The sequence below is a fragment of the Notolepis coatsorum genome, assembly GCF_963971535.1.
Source record: "Notolepis coatsorum genome assembly, chromosome: 8".
Taxonomy (NCBI): domain Eukaryota; kingdom Metazoa; phylum Chordata; class Actinopteri; order Aulopiformes; family Paralepididae; genus Notolepis; species Notolepis coatsorum.
Window position 1 is genome coordinate 128,478,739 of NC_140172.1, and position 22,574 is coordinate 128,501,312.

Sequence of the window (22,574 nt, forward strand, 5' to 3'; positions counted from 1 at the left end):
CCTAAACCACTGCGCCGTGCCTGCTGAGCGGCGTGTTCCCCTGAACATTAACATGCAGCAGTGACTTTATGACATCACATATAGGCACATTTTCAAACGACTCAGTTCAGTGAGGGTGAATATTGTGAGAGGAGAATTGGAAGAATGCGCCAATATGAGAATTTTGAGACATAGATCATATTAATATAAGTTCACATAGCTAGGAAACAATGCTAAACACTCAAAAAGGCCATTTATAAGATAGTTCCCCTTTAAAGCTCGAGATTCTCCCCTCCGTTGCAGAGTTGAAAACCTTGATCTCCAACCTTTGTTATGTTGTACGTGTTTTAATAGATCTTGCTCTTTGCCTCGTCTTATTGTCTCGGTTATGATTTTATTTTCTCTTGTGCTTATTCCTGTACGTCGACCTACAGGAATAACCCTTGAACCTCTAACCCTGACCCTTTCGAGTGACAGACAGGAGTTTAAGAAATTAAATTAAATGAAAACGAGTACTTGTTTATGTGTGTGCGTTCACGTGTATGTCTATGTATGTGTATGTATGCGTGTGTGTGCATGCAAGTCTATCTCTCTTCGTGTGGAGCAGGGGAGAGGAGAGGTGGGTGGTTGGCGTGACCACAGACAGTATTGTACCACCTGGCCTTGGCACAGCAGTGTGGAGGAAACGGTCCATTGTGGTTCCACCCAAGAGGTGAGGAGGTACAGCCGCTGTAACCCTAACCCTCAACACCAGCTTCCTGATGTCTCCGCTTCTCACGGGAACAAGACACTTACAGCCTTTAGCAGGATCATGCAATTCCTTGAAAGTGTCTAAGATTAGATTATTTTTCATTTATTTGTCTTGTAACAATTACACAGAAGAACTATAATAATAATAATTCATTTATTTTGTATAGCGCTTTTCAAAGACCCAAAGTCGCTGACAATAGGCAAAAAAGAAACAAAGAAAACAAAACCAGAGGGGGCGGCTAGGTGGTGTAGTGGTCTAAGGCACTCGCCACCAGTGTGGAGACGCTAGGATTCGCGTGTTCGAATCCAGCTCTCCACATTGTTTTTCAGTTTGGCTGGTCGTCCGCAGTAATACACATTGGCCGTATTACGGGGAGGGAAAAACTGAAGGGTGGGGATCGAACGTTGTGAACAAGCGACTCCTACAAGTCGGTTGGTGCGCCTGCGCAGTAGAATCAGGAAGTGTCGGGGGCAGCGTGAGCCTCCCACGCGTTACTCCTCGACACTGAGAGGTCGAGCTGCGCAGGTGAAAAGATGCGACTGCTGTTACCTCAAGTACCGGAGGGGACTTGTGCTATGTATGACTTAGTCCTCACTGCAGCCGGCTTGTGGGAGGCAAGAAACAGCGTTCGTGACAGGGGAGGGTTGAATTGGATGATACGAAATTGGGATGGGAGAAAAATATAGAAAATGGGAGAAAAAGTGGATCAAAAAAAAAAGAAAACAAAACCAGAGGGAAACGGAGGACAATAAGAATACACAGGAAACATAAAACCACGAGTAACGGATAACAAATGCGGGAGTGAGTAGGGGAGACATTCGGGAGGAGAGTAAGGGAAAACCAAGGGGGGTGGGGGGGGCAGGAGAGGAGAGAACGTGGGGCAGGGGGAAATGGTGGCGAGGGTGGTTATGGGTAGGGAAGGTTGAATGCTTGGGAGAACAGGTAGGTTTTGAGTCTGGATTTGAAGGTGGAGAGTGAGGGAGAGTCTCTGATGGTCTGAGGGAGGGAGTTCCAGAGTCGGGGTGCAGCTCGTGAGAATGCCCGGTCACCGAAACTTTTGAGTTTGGATGACGGGACAGTGAGGGAAAGAGTGGAAGAGGACCGGAGGGAACGGGTGGGGCGGTAGGGGAGAAGGAGGTCAGTCAGGTAGGGTCTACAGTCTTTAACTATGAATGAACACAACACTAACTTACCATCTTTAGATAATAAAGTACTCAACCTCTACTGTCTTTAACTATGAATGAACACAACAGTGTGTAGAATAGGGCTGTCTTAAATACTTCGAAGCTTTTTTCTTTTGCCTCCAAAATCTTTTGCCTCCATTCTAATGAAACGAAAGTAAGCGGCGCCTTCCCGCCTCCATTCCAATGAAACGAAAGTAAGCGGTGCCTCGACTCCACCTCTCTACAACAAGCATGTGGATGATTATCCGTGTTGAAAACAACAAGGACATGTGCAGCAGACATGTCGACGAAGAAGTCATCAGACGTGTGGTTACACTTTAAAATATGCAAAGACAATGCCCAAAAAGCCGAGTGCCAGATATGCCAGAAGAAAATGGCATATCACAACTCTACAACAACTTTGTCAAATCACCTAAAAAACGTAAGTATCGTTGTACACGACGGCGACACCACACAAAACATTAATAAGGCTATGCCTATGCTGCTATGACTAATGTGTTACCAAGTTGGCTAATTTAATTGTAATCATCTGCTTTTGTAGGTGCATTGTCTGATATAATTATAAATTATAAATAATATAATTGTTTGCTTGATAGACGAAGGTTGCAACATAATTATGTAATGTCATGTCGTTGGCTGTGAGAGCAGCCCCACTGCACCCAGGCAACGCAGCCGAGTGAAACCTTGTTGGCTGCGTCACAGTCACGAAAGGGGCTACTTAATTAATTAATCCAATCCACTTTATTTATAGAGCACATTTAAAACAACAAAGTTTACCAAAGTGCTGTACAAGTCCCACAACATAAGATAAAAAAATGTAAAAAATATATATATTATAATTAATATATATATATATATATATATATATTTCCCCCCGAAGCTTCGAATTAAAATCGAAGCTCGGCCCCGAAGCTTCGATTGCCAAAAAAAGCTTCGAAGGTCAGCCCTAGTGTAGAAATGAATTATTTAATCAGTAATAGACTCCATAGCTATAATACAGAACACACGATGTGTCTGCAAACATCGCTAACATGGTCAATAACGCTGGCGCCAAACAGTGCAGATGGCGAAAGCTGGTGGCCATCAAAGAGTTAATGAACAATAGTGGATAGGACAAAAACTAAATCCGAAATCATATATTTAACATTTTAAGCATTTTGTGAGCAAACGCCATTCAAACGGAGCAATGTAAGAACCCTTGGCTGTTTCTCCCCTCCTCCACTCCCCTTTACTAGAGACGGGAATCGAGAATCGGAATCCATTGGGAACCGGTTCCTAATTGTCCGATTCCTGGAATCGCATGCCTCTGACTATCGATGCCATGTTTTTCCGACAGTTGCGCATTTAAAAACAATAACGTTAGCGCCACGCATGCAGCCATAGCAGACTATTTGATTCCTTGACTAGGAAAACCTAAAGGGCTCGATATTGCGACCTTTTTGTGTGTGCAGTGAAAACTGAAGGTGCTTTGCATCCTAGTCATTAATTTACATGGTAATGTAACGTTAGCCGCTAGCTAGCTAAATAGCCATGCTCATTGCATTGAATGCAACTACAGTTCAATAGATTAAATTAGTTCTCAAATACATTATTTTATTTAAGTGTATAGTTAATTTCTTTTTTACAGTTTGTATTTTTCTGACATGGGGGCTCAACAATAAATGACAATCAGAAATGTCAAGTTGCATGTTGTTATTCTAACCAGCTTAGTTCTGTTGCATTTCCAATTTCTTTAAATTATAAATGTAGCAGGAATCGATAAAGAATCGAATCGATAAGCAGAATCGATAATGGAATCGTATCGATAAAATCTTATCAATTCCCATCCCTACTAGAGACCAAAAGTAACCTGGTGGAACCCGAGCGCCCCCTACTGGTTGAGTAGTGTTAACGCAGTAACTACCAGGCTATAACGCAGTAACTACCAGGCTACAGTGCGGCAAAGGCAGTGCTCTACTCTGCTCCACCTGTAGGTCGGAGGTCATGCACCCACCTGTGCTCTGCGAGGCCTTGACCAGGCCCTGGCGGAGGACCTCTCGGACCCATGTCTTGACCGGGGCGCGGCCCTCTCCACCCACCACAGACACCACCAGGTTGGGCGTGGGCAAGCCCCAGTGAGTCGTCATCAGGGTGTAGGCCATGGAGGCAGAGGTGTCCCAGGAGAGACGCAGGAACTGAGAGAGAGAGAGAGAGAGAGAGAGCATGTTGAGTGACAGACAGGAACTAACATAGAGAGAGGGAGAGAGAGAGAGAGAGCATGTTGAGTGACATGACAGGAACTAACAGAGAGAGAGAGAGAGAGAGAGAGAGAGAGAGAGAGAGAGCATGTTGAGTGACAGACAGGAACTAACATAGAGAGAGGGAGAGAGAGAGAGAGAGCATGTTGAGTGACATGACAGGAACTAACAGAGAGAGAGAGAGAGAGAGAGAGAGAGAGAGCATGTTGAGTGACAGACAGGAACAAACATAGAGAGAGGGAGAGAGAGAGAGCATGTTGAGTGACAAGACAGGAACTAAGAGAGAGAGAGAGAGAGAGAGAGAGAGAGCATGTTGAGAGACAGACAGGAACTAACAGACAGAGAAACAGTAAATTAAAATAAAACATTTATCATAGATGTAGCCTATCTGCATCCGCTTGGCGCTCCATCAAGACGTCACCATCACTTTCGTACCAACCGTGCCCGTATTGGATTATTCATGTTGACGAAACTGACGAGTTATAGATCGTATAGCTTCACACTCTGCTCTATTTGGAACTATCCCTTTATCCACATGCACATAGAGCTGCTGCGATAACCGCATTACCGCGGTATCACTGTTGTATCACGCCCACCGCAGAGTTAAGGCCTCTACATGCTACAGCAAATTCAAAGCAACTTCAACACAACATCGGCGCGATTTCAGCGCGCTTGTTGCAGACAGTCTTGTAGACTGTGTTGCGAGGACGTTGCGTACCTGTCTCCAAAATCTAATCTAAAGACCCGTTGCGTTGGTATTGCGTAGCAGTGATTGGTTGGTAGTGAATGGGGGCGGGGCTGTCTGTCACTTCTAGTGTTTTCCTGGCTCGAGACCAAAAGAAAACTTTCTGACAGGAGCTCGAGACCAAAAGAAAACTTTCTGACAGGAGCTCGATAGCTAGTGTATTGTTTCATTACACTTGTTTAATTGTTTGTTTAAAATGAATCAAATGCAGGAACGTATTGCAGAGGAGGTCCGAAAGTACCAACATTTATATAATAGCGGGTCTAAAGACTACAAGGATAGCATTATGACGATGAATCCGTGGAAGGAGATTGGGGAAACAATGGGGATGGACTGGGTTGATGTGGCGATATAACTATATTACACTATATACAAGAACACAAGCGAAAACAAACATAAACAGGGCTATTATTATACTAACGATGTATGGTTGAGAAGGGAAATCCGTTTGTAATTGCTAGAGTGCGCACCTTCGGCTGCCCAAAGTATTCAGGCGGGCTGGGCGCGCTCGAGCCGCACATCCGGGGTACATTTTGTTGCATCATATCATAGGCTGCGCGTTGATTTTGCAGAAGCATAAAGGTAATGTGTCTGCAACACCGTTGCTTTGTCGATGTTGTGTTGAAGTTGCTTTGAAGTTTCTGTAGCATGCAGAGGCCTTTAGGCTGAATACCGCATCACAGCTGTTTTTTATAATAATAATAAAGTAGCGCCCAGACGTTGGGCTTGCGGCTCTGCAGATATACCCTACTCGGTTCCAAGCGACCCTATTGGGTAGAAGTGGTACCAGAAAAGTCACGTGAAACACTGCAGACCACTGATTGGTCAGAAGAGAGACGCGTCACACGTTGGAGCCTCCTGCACAAAAGCAGAAAGCCGCCATCTTTACTGCCTCGCTAAGGATGCATTTCATTCAGGATTTGTTTGCAACAGCACCAAGTGCAATAAACAAAAAAGGATGGATTCACTGTGTATTCGGCCTCATTTATTGATGAAACAAAACCGACATCAACCCAATTTACCACAGAGCGGAGAGTTTAGTGTCACAACAAGATCGCTGATGTGTTAAGCTTGTTGTTGTTAGCCCAATACTAACACTAACGTCAGCAGATATACACGAGAGGTAACGTTAAACCCGGGTTGCTTGGTAGAATAGACACAATGAGAGGTAACGTTAGCTTTAGCAGAATAGACACAACGAGAGTCTGGTTAATGTTGTTATTGATTGATTGATTGATTGATTGATTGAAACTGTGTTAAACTCTGGCTTGCTGCAAGCCCTCGGACATAGCTATGCTCACGGAGCTATGCTCACGGAGCTTTCCCCGCCTGCATCCCCACACGGAGACAAACGGAGTAGTACCTGCAGTGGAAAAGGAACGAAGTACCAGGTACCTAAAGCGGGTTGAGTCGAGTAGGTACTATGCAGTGGAAAAGCGCCATTAGACTAGAGGCAGGCTATATGCTATAAAGAGTAGACAAAAAAAATAAAATGCTTTCAAACTTTTTTTTTTGTGGTTATTGCCGCGGTACGAAATATTTCGCAAATTTGTGCGGTAAGGAAAAGATCAATACCGCGGCAGCTCTACATGCACACACCTATTACCTCCGCCTGGCCACACCCACATCCGCTCCTACATAAGCGGGGTCGTGGCCACACAATCAGCTCCTTCCCTACTTTCACCACCGAAAGTGTCTGTAACACACCACTTTAAGTTTAGTGCAGAAGTAGTTTGTTGGAGAGGAGTTTCGTTGACATTGTATCTTTGTTTTTTCTCTCTCGCTATTTTACGAAAAAACAAAGAGATAATGTCTTCACCGTCGGAGGGTCTAGACGACTACAACGCTACCCTCCACCAGCGCTTCACTATCGCTGCGTTCTCTGTGCGTCGTGGGGCGTCTCTGATTCCACGGTCGGTGCCCGGAGGAGTGTGCTTAGCCGAGGGGCCGTTGAGCTCCCATCTCCTGTGAGGTGGCCGAGTTCCGGCCCTGGTTCCCCCGCCAGAGGGCAGTCGGCCGATAGGCAGACAGTTCCTCTGGGGGCTGGGGATTTGCGTCGCAGACTCTTCGCCTCGGCTCGCTCTCGTCGTAAGACGGCGAGCAGCGGGGGTGAACGGCCTGGTGGTAGTGTTGTGCTGGAGCCGAGCGAGGGTTCTCTCGCCTCTTCTCCATATCCGATGGAAACTGAGGATTACATGGAGGGGGCGGGGGCTCTCTTGTTCGAAGGCCCAGCGGAGACGTGTCACTCTCCCCTTCAGGGAGTGGCAGGGAGTGCCGAGTCTCCCTGGGGACCCTCGTACTCTGGGGCTGGGTTAAGATCTCCACCCCGGAGATGAGATACCCAGCTATCTGCCGCGTCGGACGTGCGCAAGGGATGCGAGTGACGTGGAAGAAGGTATGCAAGGGGAGTTGCTTGCCTTGTTCCCCGAGCTCATGGCGGCCGCCGTAGCCGCCAATGCCGTGGCGTTGCCGCAGCCACTGCCGGCACCTGTTCCCGATGACATGATAGGTCATCTCTGGCAACGTCGTCCTGTGAGAGACCGGCGTTGTCTGCCCATTCTTCCCAGCAATGGAGGCTTACGTGGCATATCCCGCATCGTTGGCCTTACCCCCGCCTACGTGCCAGTCACGCGGGTGGTGGGTTTGGTCCAGGGGCTAAAGGACGGGGTGCCTCGAATTGATAACCCGATGGCATCTATCCTTTGCCCCGAGATGGTGTGGGAGCCGTTAAGAAAGCCAGTTCCCCTGGGGAAGTCGGCTAGGCAGTTGGCTTCGTGGAGTGACCAGGGGTACATCGCCTCGACACAGAGCCTGGCTGCAACCTCCAACATTGCGCAGCTGGCACGCTACATGTCGGGGCTGATGGCGGGCGGGGCGGTACTGGATGACCATCAACGGTACCTCCACGCCCAGGCGGCTGGAGCCATCCTGCATCTGACCCAGCTGCAGGCGATAGCCGCCGGGAAGGAGCGCGCCCTGGCCACTCTCAACCAGCGCCACCTTTGGCTGGAGCAGGCGCGGGTGCCGGACCAGAGGAGGATTCCACTGCTCACGGCCCCCCTCTCCGATGCTGGACTTTTCGGATCGGCCATGCAGCAGATGACGGCAGTCTGCAGGGAGATGGAGGAGGAGGATTTTTGTTATTAAATAAAGGGTCCCTCCTGGTGAGGGACTGTTTTTTGTTACAAAACGTGTTTATTCAGTATATATTTGGGGATACGATGTAAACCCTCAACTACTGTTGGGGTTGTGTTCTTGCTTAGGGAGTGGGGCAGTTTTCTTTGAAAATTGTTTGGTCGCTATTGTGTATGTGCTTAGCAAGGCCTGTGGCTAACACTTGGTCGAGGACTTGTGTCTTCTCTCGTCATAAAAGACGACATTCTTCTTGCAGTAGTAAGAGTGAATTTTTTGCCTTTTTTATTGTATGAAGGGGGTTGTGTGGTTCATGTTCTACGTTTAGGTAAACGTGGCATTGAGTCCACAGCTGGGTTGAGTGTTAGCCTGCAGAAGTGGCTACATATATTATAGCTATTATACCGAGGTCCTTGGACCCTCTCTTTGAGTCTGTTATTTTTCTTTACTTTAGGGTAAAGGTATAAAAATGCAGGTGGCAAGTTTTCGCACATGAGCCTAAGCCTTGTATAAAACCCGTTTTTTACACAAACGAGTTTATAGTCTGTGGCTGGCGTGCAGTATGTAAAGCTATTACCCTAGCAGGTATATGCGCTTTCATGTAGCGTGCTAACGACTGGTGTCATGGCGCTGCTTGTTGTTACATCGTATCAGGGGTGAGGGGTCATATGGGGTGAACTGATAAACCCCTCCCCCCTTTACTGATTGGCCAGGGGGTTGGCCCTCCTGTCAGTCAGTCTCCCTGTCGAGCTGTGGGGTCAGCGCGTCACAGGGAGGGGGAAGGGGTTCCCTGGTTCCACTCCATATTAGGATGGGTGGGTCACAGGATTTAGAGATTTTGTCTCTACCAAGCGCCAGTGCACTAGGTTAGACTCGGCGGCTCACGTACATCTCCGGCGGGAGATGACGGAGTAGATCAATACATTGGCGGAGGGGTCTCACGCCCGTGAGGTGGGCCACCAGGAGCAGTGCATTCACGTACGGACCATCTTGGTGGCGCCCTCTGTGATGTTTTGGATCGACACGCGCACCTACCCCCCTCTTAGGACTGGGGATGGCGGCGTGACTGGGACGCGAAACTGGTTCTGGTCGCGCCGGACCAGGTCAGTTAACCCGTTGTCCGCCGGGGCGCAGATCTGCTGTTTTGGTACCCTGAAGGACTTTGTGCTTTTCCGGGGGGAAAATGTCTGGTCGGCCCGGGCGTCGCAGGGATTGATGTCATGGATGTGTGTCATGTGTATGCCACTACGAGTTACCCCTAACAGTGACGTGCTTGGTCCATACTGTGTTGTACCTTGCGCTGTGTTTTTATTTTTTATTTTTTTATTTATCCTTTATTTATCCAGGAATGTCCCATTGAGATACAAGATCTCTTCTTCCAGGAAGTCCTGACCTGAAACACTTGTACTTTCCCGCCTGGACTACTGCAACGGGGTCCTGTCCGGGGTCCCAAGCAAAACCCTGGACAGGCTCCAGTATGTTAAAAATTCAGCTGCCAGGGTTCTAACCCGCACCAAACCCTGGCAGCACATCACCCCCACCCTCATCCACCTCCACTGGCTCCCCATCAAATCCCGCATCACCTACAAAACCCTCCTGCTCACCTACAAATCCCTTCACGCTCTGGCACCTCAGTACCTCACTGACCTCCTCCACCCCTACACTCAGTCACGGTCCCTACGATCCACGGACACTGGTCAGCTCTCCATCCCCCGAACCAGACTGCGGACCTTCGGGGACAGAGCTTTCAGTGTGGCAGCTCCCACCCTCTGGAACTCCCTCCCTGCAGAACTCCGCACCACCCCAACTTTGGACTCATTCAAAAACCTGCTCAAAACCCACCTCTTCAACTTGGCCTTTAACCCCTAATCTCTCACTTTATATGTATAACCATATGTTGAACCTCGACCCCGCTAGATTGGGGGATCGGGTTTGTGGAGGTTATGACATGGTGCACAGCATACCGAACACCCCTTCCACCGGGATACTGTTTTTCGCAGTAGTCCCTTTAGGCGCCTGTCTAGTCCACAGTGCTCCGGGCACAGGTCGAGTTCTGCTCTTGGGGCCTGTTGCCTGGATTGAGGGATCAACCTCCTTGGGGGTTGTCTCCCCGGCACGCCGGCTGGCCCCGCAGTGTTGTGGGGGGGTAGCCTCTTGAAGAGTGCTTCAGAGCGGCGTGCCAAGGGGGGAAGGGCCTGCTCTTGGTTTGGGCCCTGTCCGATACGCTGGCGATGTGGGGGGTGATGTCACCAGTGATGTCTGGTGGGGTCCCGATGCTGCGGCCTTGTTGGCCTCACCAGGCCCCTTTTTTCAGGGGGTCCTAGCCCTTAGGTTGTCCTAGGGCTGGGACCTCCTCCGCGCTCCGCTGCTGCAGCCTTGCCACGGGGTTGGGTTCTTGGCCTTCACCCCGTGATGTTGGGGTGTTTTGTTTCCGTCCGTTCCCTGGTGGCGTGTGGGATGCGCGCCCGAGTGGTCCTTCTGAACGAAGGTAAATCCCACGGTCTGCTCACCCTGTGCGTTCCTAGGGAGGACCGGGGGGCTCGGGTCCTCCCCTGTTCTGATGGTTGTAGGGGGCCTCAGCGGGTACATCTGTCGAGCTTCTCGCTCTGCTCAGCTCCTGTGTTCCAAATAGAGCAGAGCATGAAGCTATACGATCTATAAACGTAAGGTTATCCTATAACCCTAGTTATATGAGTATAGCGAGCGCTCTGCTCTGACTCACTGAGGACCCCGTGGTCTTCGCCTTCGGTGGTGAAAGACTTGGGAAGGAGCCGATTGTGTGGCCACGACCCCGCTTATGTAGGAGCGGATGTGGGTGTGGCCAGGCGGAGGTAATAGGTGTGTGCATGTGAACGTTTTATTCATTATTAGAGTGGATAAAGGGATAGTTCCAAATAGAGCAGAGCGCTCGCTATACTCATATAACTAGGGTTATAGGATAACCTTAGTTACGTTATATTCATTAAAGAAAGTAGATTACATTTTTTTTAAAGACTAATTTAATCAGATTAACACATTCAGAGCAGGCCGGATATGACCAAATTAGGGCTTGGATGCCAGAACTTTAATCAATGAGAGGACGGGGAAATTTGCGAGTGCTTAAAATATATCTTAAATTATGGCTATGGGTCTAATACACCCGTCGCTTATCAAGGACAGTCAACATGTACGAAACGGATAGTTTTTTCATCTGTACATTTCCGTTTTATACCGTTTTGAATACGAGTATAGTTTGAGATTTCTAGTAATTCCAGAGAAAGACGCGATAATACCCCTTTAGTGGAATATCATTTTTCGGCTGATTTATGAATAGTTTTCAAATAAACGCTAGATTATCGATAGTATATGTGTCCTTATGCACGCTAGAGAAGCGGGCTGAAAAATCGCTTATCCGTGCATTGCTCCGCGTCAACGGCACGCACACACACACACACGTTGTGACCGCTGTGAAAAAAACATCTGATTAACCCAATACTGGTAACATAGATTCCTTACCTCACATCTGATGTTCTGCAAAAAGATTAATCCAATTCCTGATCGCCATTCCAAATATTGATCGCATTTATTGATCCAACGTTATAGTCCAAAACACATAATCGACGCTGCTCCCAGCCTCCCCAGTCAATGTGGTAACACGATACTGCTTGCCCGAGAAGGGATTTTTTTTTCCTGATGCACAGTCCCAGCCAATCCAATCCAATGATGTGCAATACCATCCGGGAGACGGTAGGCGGCGGTATTTGCCCTTTTGCGAGCTCAGACCCATTCCCAACGATAACATCAGGTTGGATGGATGAAAATGAATGGATATCGCTAATAAAAGAAATAACGATTAAAACCTGACTATACTCGATTGGCACTCAAGCGATGGCGAGTTAACCTGACTATACTTGTGGTTGGCACTGAATGGGTTAATCACTTTATTGAAATTGAAGATTTTGTTGAGGATTATACATATTTTTTTGGATTACGTCATAAAATATGATGACAAACATTCGAAGAGGGTAATCAGTAAAAAAAAAATGACATTCGGTACAGCCATACAGTACAGCCATACAGTACAGGGGGGGCAGAGTGCACCATTGTGAAGGATGGGTGCGCTGCATTTACAACACAAGACAAAATGACAGAATTTCTTGATTATCTTGTTTTCCTGATGGTGGGAAGAAGACACCATACCATGGTAATTGGAACTGGATTAACCGCCTGGCCCTAGTCTGTACTGTTCATCACTCTCCTCAGAGCACAAGATAACAACTGAGTTCATTATGTAGGGGGCTGCTCAACCAATCAATTATGTTACAATGATATCAAGGAGCAGAGGGTAATCAGGCGTTACTGTCTTACACACTAACATCAATCAGAAACAGAGGGTAATCAGGAGTTACTGTCTTACACATTAACATCAATCAGAAACAGAGGGTAATCAGGAGTTACTGTCTTACACATTAACATCAATCAGAAACAGATGGTAATCAGGAGTTACTGTCTTACACATTAACATCAATCAGAAACAGATGGTAATCAGGAGTTACTGTCTTACACATTAACATCAATCAGAAACAGATGGTAATCAGGAGTTACTGTCTTACACATTAACATCAATCAGAAACAGAGGGTTATCAGGAGTTACTGTCTTACACATTAACATCAATCAGAAACAGATGGTAATCAGGAGTTACTGTCTTACACACTAACATCAATCAGAAACAGAGGGTTATCAGGAGTTACTGTCTTACACACTAACATCAATCAGAAACAGAGGGTTATCAGGAGTTACTGTCTTACACATTAACATCAATCAGAAACAGATGGTAATCAGGAGTTACTGTCTTACACATTAACATTAATCAGAAACAGAGGGTAATCAGGAGTTACTGTCTTACACATTAACATCAATCAGAAACAGAGGGTAATCAGGAGTTACTGTCTTACACATTAACATCAATCAGAAACAGATGGTAATCAGGAGTTACTGTCTTACACACTAACATCAATCAGAAACAGAGGGTTATCAGGAGTTACTGTCTTACACATTAACATCAATCAGAAACAGAGGGTAATCAGGAGTTACTGTCTTACACATTAACATCAATCAGAAACAGATGGTAATCAGGAGTTACTGTCTTACACATTAACATCAATCAGAAACAGAGGGTAATCAGGAGTTACTGTCTTACACACTAACATCAATCAGAAACAGAGGGTAATCAGGAGTTACTGTCTTACACACTAACATCAATCAGAAACAGAGGGTAATCAGGAGTTACTGTCTTACACATTAACATCAATCAGAAACAGAGGGTAATCAGGAGTTACTGTCTTACACACTAACATCAATCAGAAACAGAGGGTTATCAGGAGTTACTGTCTTACACACTAACATCAATCAGAAACAGAGGTTAATCAGGAGTTACTGTCTTACACATTAACATCAATCAGAAACAGAGGGTAATCAGGAGTTACTGTCTTACACATTAACATCAATCAGAAACAGAGGGTAATCAGGAGTTACTGTCTTACACATTAACATCAATCAGAAACAGAGGGTAATCAGGAGTTACTGTCTTACACACTAACATCAATCAGAAACAGAGGGTAATCAGGAGTTACTGTCTTACACATTAACATCAATCAGAAACAGAGGGTAATCAGGAGTTACTGTCTTACACACTAACATCAATCAGAAACAGAGGGTAATCAGGAGAGCTACTGTTTTACACACTAACATCAATCAGAAACAGGAACATGTTGGTAACATCCAGCTAGGGCTGGGCGATTAATTCTAAATCGTGATTTAGGACGATTTCAAAAAAAGAAATACATTTTTTTAATTATTATTAGTCACCTTTTATTTTACAAAAAGTGATGTTTGGTGAAAGTTAGATTTGCACTTCATTAAATTCATTCTTGTTTGATGATCAAGAGGCACCTTTTATTTGTTTTAAGTGAAGTTTGGTGAAAAAGCAAGTTATTGCACTATTATTAATCCCAATAGGGATTATCATCTTTGTTTGATCAAGAGTAACCTTTTATTATATATATATTATTTTATTCACTTAATATTATTTAAGCTTATTTGAATGATTTCCTTGGTGTTTCTAGTTTTTTACAGAAAAGATTTGATTAAAATCGTAAATCGGATGTGGTGTGAAAAAATCGGAGATTTTCTTTTTAGGCCATATCGCCCCCAACCCTACTTCCAGCCACACCTGACGAGGTCAGAGGCAACAGAGTTAAAGACTTTCATTAAACCCCAGAGGAAACAATGCAGTGAGATAACAAGTTAACTTGCATTCCTCTAGTAGTGAGTGGTTGAGCTGGGCGGGCCAGGTTACATGTGGTCATGATACACATGATATATTCTTGTAGGGCTGGGCGGGCCAGGTTACATGTGGTCATGATACACATGATATATTCTTGTAGGGCTGGGCGGGCCAGGTTACATGTGGTCATGATATATTCTTGTAGGGCTGGGCGGGCCAGGTTACATGTGGTCATGATATATTCTTGTAGGGCTGGGCGGGCCAGGTTACATGTGGTCATGATATATTCTTGTAGGGCTGGGCGGGCCAGGTTACATGTGGTCATGATATATTCTTGTAGGGCTGGGTGGGCCAGGTTACATGTGGTCATGATACACATGATATATTCTTGTAGGGCTGGGCGGGCCAGGTTACATGTGGTCATGATACACATGATATATTCTTGTAGGGCTGGGCGGGCCAGGTTACATGTGGTCATGATATATTCTTGTAGGGCTGGGCGGGCCAGGTTACATGTGGTCATGATATATTCTTGTAGGGCTGGGTGGGCCAGGTTACATGTGGTCATGATACACATGATATATTCTTGTAGGGCTGCACGCTGCCGTTCAAATATAATAAACTAGTTTGTGAAAAAATACATTTTGGCCCATCATATATATCATTATTGGCTAATAAGAAAACATGCAATGTAAACCTGAAACGGAGGGCAGCGAGCAGCTGGAGTGAAACTGTGGAACAGTCTGAATGTGGTGCTAAAGCAATGTCCAAACATGAGACAATTCAAACTGAATTATAAGGAAGTGATGTTCACGAGGTACAGGGATGAGGAAGGGATTTTGACATTCACCGGTGTTTACATTTTTATTTTATTTATTTCATGTTTATAGTTTTTTTTTGTTTTGCATATATATATATATATATTTGTTTTGTAAGGTTTTAAATTAGTACACTCATTTTAGTAGTGGAAAAGGGGTAGTTTTAAGTATAAGTGTATACTTCTTCCTACTCCTTTTCGAACATGTAAATTGAGTTATGTTTTGCTTTTGTTTATTTTTCTCATTTAATTTCTTGAGATCAATGATTTGTTTTGATTTTATAGTTTGTATTTATTTACATGTTCGAAATAAAGATTAAAAACAAATCAATCCTTCCCGTTCCCGATGGCAATAACGTTATACTCGACACTTAATACCTATTGTCAATCAAAAACGTCAGTTACCATTTGTAATAATTAACATTACATTACCTCCACTCTGTCTAAAAACTAGTTTTAAAAACAAATGTGTGCTTGAAATAAGTTAAATAATATACCTAGGGTCCAGGATTCTCTCTCCGTATTGGTTAAAGTGGGAAGGGATTCTAGAACATGTATTTCCAGTTTACTGCAGAGCAAGAGGGACTGGGAGACCCATGTTACTGACCAGACACTCTGTATCAGTGATGGCCGTTTACTGCAGAGTGGAGGGACTGGGAGACCCAAGTTACTGACCAGACACTATATCAGTGATGACGGTTTACTGCAGAGTGGAGGGACTGGGAGACTCATGTTACTGACCAGACACTCTGTATCAGTGATGGCTGTTTACTGCAGAGTGGAGGGACTGGGAGACCCATGTTACTGACCAGACACTCTGTATCAGTGATGGCTGTTTACTGCAGAGCAAGAGGGACTGGGAGACCCAAGTTACTGACCAGACACTATATCAGTGATGACGGTTTACTGCAGAGTGGAGGGACTGGGAGACTCATGTTACTGACCAGACACTCTGTATCAGTGATGGCTGTTTACTGCAGAGTGGAGGGACTGGGAGACCCAAGTTACTGACCAGACACTCTATATCAGTGATGACTGTTTACTGCAGAGTGGAGGGACTGGGAGACCCATGTTACTGACCAGACACTATATATCAGTGATGGCTGTTTACTGCAGAGCAAGAGGGACTGGGAGACCCATGTTACTGACCAGACACTCTATATATCAGTGATGGCTGTTTACTGCAGAGTGGAGGGACTGGGAGACTCAAGTTACTGACCAGACACTATATATCAGTGATGGCCATTTACTGCAGAGCAAGAGGGACTGGGAGACCCATGTTACTGACCAGACACTATATCAGTGATGGCTGTTTACTGCAGAGTGGAGGGACTGGGAGACCCATGTTACTGACCAGACACTCTGTATCAGTGATGGCTGTTTACTGCAGAGTGGAGGGACTGGGAGACCCATGTTACTGACCAGACACTCTGTATCAGTGATGGCTGTTTACTGCAGAGCAAGAGGGACTGGGAGACCCATGTTACTGACCAGACACTATATCAGTGATGGCTGTTTACTGCAGAGTGGAGGGACTGGGAGACCCATGTTACTGACCAGACACTCTGTATCAGTGATGGCTGTTTACTGCAGAGCAAGAGGGACTGAGGGACCCATGTTACCGACCAGACACTCTATATCAGTGATGGCTGTCAGAATGTAGAGCTATGCTGCTAAACACTTTCAAAGCTCACATGAAAGGACAGATGGTAGCTAGTCAATCCTGTTGATCCAATCATGTAAGAACAAATTTATTAATCTGTATTTTTGCACAATCTAGGCGGGCATGGCCACCTACATTTCACTACACTACATGTCTTGTGTATGTATGTGACAAATAAAACTCCATAATAATAATAAGCACTTCCAGCATCTTTATCGATGCTCTATGAAGCAGATGAAAGGCTCCGTCAGACTCACGTAGCTGTGTCTCTTGCTGGCTCCTGCAAACTGCAGCTCTCCGAAGGCGTCCGTGGGGTACTCCGAGGAGTGCTGCGCGCTGTCCCAGTGGTTCACCATCGCAGTGCTGAAATAGTCCCCCAGCGCCACCGAGGCATGGGCATCCCGGGCACCTCCACACTGACACAGCCTGCCATTACTGAGACACGGTAAGACAGTAAGATCACTGAGACAGCCTGCCATTACTGAGACACGGTAAGACAGTAAGATCACTGAGACACGGTAAGACAGTAAGATCACTATCAGCTTGACATTAATCTCCAACAGCATCAGCTTTATCATAAATATTACTATATGTACCAAATGTCTTTTACTAGTATGCACTTTGCTACTAGTAATCGACCTTGCCCATACTACTACCTACTATGCTAATATATGTCTATACTACTACCTACTAGGGGTGGGACGATACATCGATCCAGATCGATATATCGATCTATTATTAGGGATGTCCGATATTATCGGCCTACCGATATTATCGGCCGATATTGGCATTCAAATGTGATATAGAAAAATATCGGTCTCAGTTTTCAAAAAAAAAATATATATATATATATATATATATATATATATATTTATTTTTTTACATTTCTATAACCTTTATTTAACCAGGCAAGCAAGTAAGAACTAATTCTGATTTTATTTATTGTCAAAAGTATGCATAATGTTGTGTTAATTCCACAACAAGAGATATGTAATGTTAATTACCTGAAATTATTCCGTTTTTGGGGGGGGGGGGGGGGGGGGGGGGGGGGGACCCTGCATATATCGGTATCGGTTGATATCGGTATCGGAAATTAGAGTTGGACAATATCGATATAGGTAAAAAAGCTAATATCGAGCATCCCTATCTATTATCAATGATCCAATAGGATCGATGCAACGTAAAAAGATCTATTCATATTGCGATACTCTTATTTTGAAAATCCCGCGGAGAGTCGTATCCTCTCTACAGCACGGCAGTAGCGTCTGAAACGTGGACATTACAACAGAGCAAGGCTACATAGTGTGCCTATTTTGCGACCCAAAACAAGTCCCTGCTGTTTTATTCCGCAACGGGTCAAATGCATCTAACATGCTTTGCAATCCTCGCCATTCCGTTATGCCCATGCCGCGTTAAAGACCGAAATTAACGTTACGTTAGCGGGGGGGGGGGGGGCAGGCATTCTCCCTTTCTGTGTGTGTGCGTTTGGAAAGATCAGATTAAGTCAGACGAGTATATTATATTGATAGTAAATGTACTGAGGGTGGACGCCTAAATATTAAAGGCAACCAACTTGTGTCTAGCCACGCCCAACTTGCGTCTAGCCACGCCCCCGGAGCTCTGTCGCGGCAGCATTATGTAGCAGTAATCCCCCCTCTTTTAACATCGACAACTAGCTCAACTGGTAGCGCTGCCTTGCTGTGGATCCGGCGGTCCGTTGGTGACAAGTTCGATTCCCTTAAATTTTTTTTTTTTTTTTTTTTAACATGCATTCTTTCGCCGGTTACGTTTAGGCATGTTAACTTTAAGCATTGTTTCGGAGTTGGTTAAGGTTAGGGTTAAGGTTAGGCATTGTTTCGGAGTTGGTTAAGGTTAGAAGGGTTAAGTTTAGGCGCTGTTTCGGAGCTGGTTAAGGTTAGAGTTTGTCTTAGAGAATGGCAATAGACAGCCTATTTCCGCGCTGCAGCTCTCTCGCGGTCACATGGGCGTAGTGGCCAATCAGAGAAACGCTAAACACAAGTTGGTTGCCTAAAATATTCACGCAGGGTGGACAGATAATGTTGATATTTAAACATAAAAAATACAATACATAATAAATGTATTCATGATCATCATGCAACATAAAACAATTGTAGGAACGGTTTGGGAGAGGAAGGGGTTTTAGGTTGCGTGTTGAGTTCCAAAGAAATTTACTTAAAGTTTAAAGCTCAATATATCAAAACGTGGCACTTTATAGTGAACAGGAGGTCTATTTGTATTAAAAACAATATATTGTTTTTCATTTAAATGTCTGGAAGAGCTCAAAAATAAAAATGTCAAATGATATTTCCGTTGTCTTTTTTGAGTTGATCTAAATGTTACCGATTGTGTTAAATGGGCACATAATATCGTCTCATATCGATCGCAGGCACCTGAATCGTATCGTATCGTGGCAGACTTTGTGATATCGGCAAATATCATTATCGTTGTCCAAAGAATCAATATCGTATCGTATCGTGATGAAACTGGTGATTCCCACCCCTACTACGCTAATAATTATGTCTAGACTACTACCTACTATGCCAATATGTCTAGACTACTATCTACTCAAGACTGTAGCACTTAGATTCAACACTGTTAGATGAACAATCTTACTGACACTTAGATGCCAGAGTTGTACCATTGCTGCTGACCTGTCGTACACAACTTGTAAGTCTCTTTGGATAAAGGTGTCAGGTAAATGACAAAAATGTAAATTATGTAACATCATCATCTTGTGCACACTATCTTACCTGAAGGAATCCTCCACGAAGGTGGTGCACACTCTCTTCTTGAAGATTTTGGGGATCCAGCTCTGAAAAAATTTAAAATGTGTAAAATGTGTCCTTCAGTTATCAGTGTAAAGTTGTGGAATTCTCTCCATAGCGAGCTTAAGGGATGTAATAGTGTTTGTCAATTCAAAAAGAATTATAAAAAAAATAAGAATTTAGTCAGTATGAAAGTCAAATGTGATCTGAATAGTGAGATCTCTTTTTTTTTAATTATTATTATTATTATTAAAAAATGTCTTGTTTAAACTGTGGATTGTTTGTTTCTTGTATATGGTATAAATTATTATTTTGTGTAAATTAGGTTGTACGCCAACCATCAAGTAAATACTTGTTTAGTTTAGGAATAAGGGGCAGGTAACTATAAGATTTATTCTTCTTCCTGCTCCTTTTGTCCATGGTATGATATTTATGATTGTGTATGAAGAAACTTTGATTGTATTGATTCCATGTGGCAAATAAAACTCTGAATCTGAACAAATGTAAAACTTTTTTTAGGCTTAGGCTATTTAGCCTAATGTTGATGATCATATTAGATCCAAATGCATCGTCAGTCATCATGCAGCACAAGTACAGTACAACAAAAAAGGTTTGGCATCCAACCAGAGTGCAAATGTAACAGTGAAGTGCAACAGTAATATGTACAGGTGATTAAACTACAATTTGTGAACTGAAAGAGTTCACTAATAACAGGGTGATTCTACACAACTTCTACCGCTGTGTGATTCAGAGCGTTCTTACTTCCTCCTGTACTATATGGTTTAGTAACATTACAGACCAGGAGAAGAAATCTCTGAACAGAATTGTGTGCGTCTCGCACGCAAGACAATCAGGGTTAGCCTGCCAGCTCTAGAAGAGATCTATGGTGCCAGGCTGCTTTCCTGTGCCTCTGGCATTATCGACAACGACCCTCTTTGTCCCCCTCCCGTCGGGCAGACGCTACCGCTCTATCACATGCTCCACCTCTCGGTTTACAAAGAGTTTCTTCCCCAGTGCTGTGCACAGCCTGAATAACTCCAAAGACTAGATTTTTACATTATCCTATTTTTATTTGGTGTGTTATTAGTCAGGTTGTGGAAGTGCTGTTTTTGTGTGTCTGTGCATCATGCACTTTGATGATATGCACTTCTACTATAAATTGTGCCTCTATGCATTATGCACTTTACTATGATATGCACTTTTAGGGGATGTTGATATCAACTTTAGCATTTGTCCTTTTATACTGTCTGTGTTTTTACATATTTTTTTCTGTACTGTTTCTACTCTGCTCCTGTATTGGATTAGTTGTAGACACACAGTGTTTGCTCTGTACCTGTATTCCAATGTGGATTCATCCATACATGGTGAATTAAATCTCTGACTCTGATTTGAAATATGCCTATATGTTTGATTGATTGATTGAATTATTGATTATTAACAGATTGCAGAATGGGTACAATACAGCACGGCTCAATACAAACAACTGCTCAGGATGCAGACCAGAGAAAGACTTTAGTCTTGTTTACATCAGGGTCCCCCATGTGTAGTAGGGTTATTGAAAGACATGGGGGGGGGGGGTTGTTTCAAGAGTTCACTTGGATAGCTGCAGGTTTCACAACTGCTATGTACACAACATGTTGACTTTTGGCGCAGTCAGCACTGGGTGGGGGGGGGGCTGAGAATCTACTGTAGTCGACCTGCTCTGTGCATCAAGACAGCACTGGGGGGGGGGCTGAGAATCTACTGTAGTCGACCTGCTCTGTGCTTCAAGACAGCACTGAGGGGGGGGGGGGCTGAGAATCTACTGTAGTCGACCTGCTCTGTGCATCAAGACAGCACTGGGGGGGGGGGGGGCTGAGAATCTACTGTAGGCGACCTGCTCTGTGCTTCAAGACAGCACTGAGGGGGGGGCTGAGAATCTACTGTGATCTGTGGTTCAAGACAGCACGGGGGGGCTGAGAATCAGCTGTAGGCGACCTGCTCTGTGCTTCAAGACCACGGTGTCATTGTGTCGGTAACAGGAATCGCTGTACGCAAATAGCATGTGATTCAGTTGATCAAGCCGCAAACCCCGCGGTACACATATCTCAATATCTGCCACCCGTACCAGTATTTAAACAGCCCCTCTGTGTTAAACTGATAAACACGGATAACCACTGTCCACCAATCCACCTGGAATCACAGTTTAACACAACTGTTTAACACAACTCCCACCTGGTCCTTTTCAGCCTTAGAGATGTTGCCACCGACGCCTTGTCCGTCTTCTGTCATGTTCTCTCCTGTCGCGCCGTGAGATAATCAACCGGTCTACTTCCGTGCCGAGGACATGCCGTGCGTGTTGTTGTTGTGCGTGTTGTTCGGAACTTGTGATGGCATTTCTCCGTCTGTAGCCTTTAATGCGCGCCGACACAGGAAACCATGGGTGCGCCGGGACGCGCAGCTCAGGTGAGGGCGTGGTTTGTCTGAGTGGTTTCGGTTGTTTGTCTGAGGGAGTTTTTCTTTTCTTTTTATCTGTGTCAACAAAACAATTCCTCCACCGGGTTCAGGAACTAGGAGGGGCCACGGCTGCTGGATTCATACGTCCGGACTTGTATTTGTTAAGCCACGTGCGGCTGTCATGTAATGCCTCGGCCAGGCTGCCAGGAGCGTTCCTAGTTTTGATTGATTGATTGATTGAAAAGTTTATTAACAGATTTCAGAATGGGTACAGTACAGTACAGCTCAATACATACAATTACATTAACTGCCACTGAGTTTGCCCCTCTCACGGGGGACCCTGATGTAAACAAGACGAAAGTCTTTCTCTGGTCTGCATCCCCTTCTGACTCTGCTGTTGGCTGGTTCTGTAATTATCTTGTACTGTACTGTACCCATTCTGCAATATGTTAATAAACTTTTCAATCAATTCAATCAATTTCAATCACAGGACGAGTAGGGGGTATCTGCAGAGCCGCAGAGCCAGGCTGGACCAATAGTATCCAGCTGCAGCCGTTCAGACCAGCGCTTACAAGCCC

The 22,574-nt window shown here is 45.0% G+C and overlaps 1 pseudogene across 1 annotated transcript in view; it reads right to left on the minus strand.

Annotated features, from left to right (window-relative positions):
* The window catches only part of LOC311232946 (transient receptor potential cation channel subfamily M member 4-like), a 78,502-nt pseudogene extending 56,507 nt beyond the window's left edge, over positions 1–21,995 (minus strand). Inside the window, exons 1-4 of the transcript XR_014621071.1 lie at positions 21,775–21,995; positions 19,546–19,607; positions 17,032–17,209; positions 3,908–4,088 (exon numbers count right to left, since the gene is read on the minus strand). The product of XR_014621071.1 is annotated as a transient receptor potential cation channel subfamily M member 4-like (transcript). The remainder of the gene's footprint in view (positions 1–3,907; positions 4,089–17,031; positions 17,210–19,545; positions 19,608–21,774) is intronic.
* Positions 21,996–22,574: the final 579 nt, after the last annotated feature.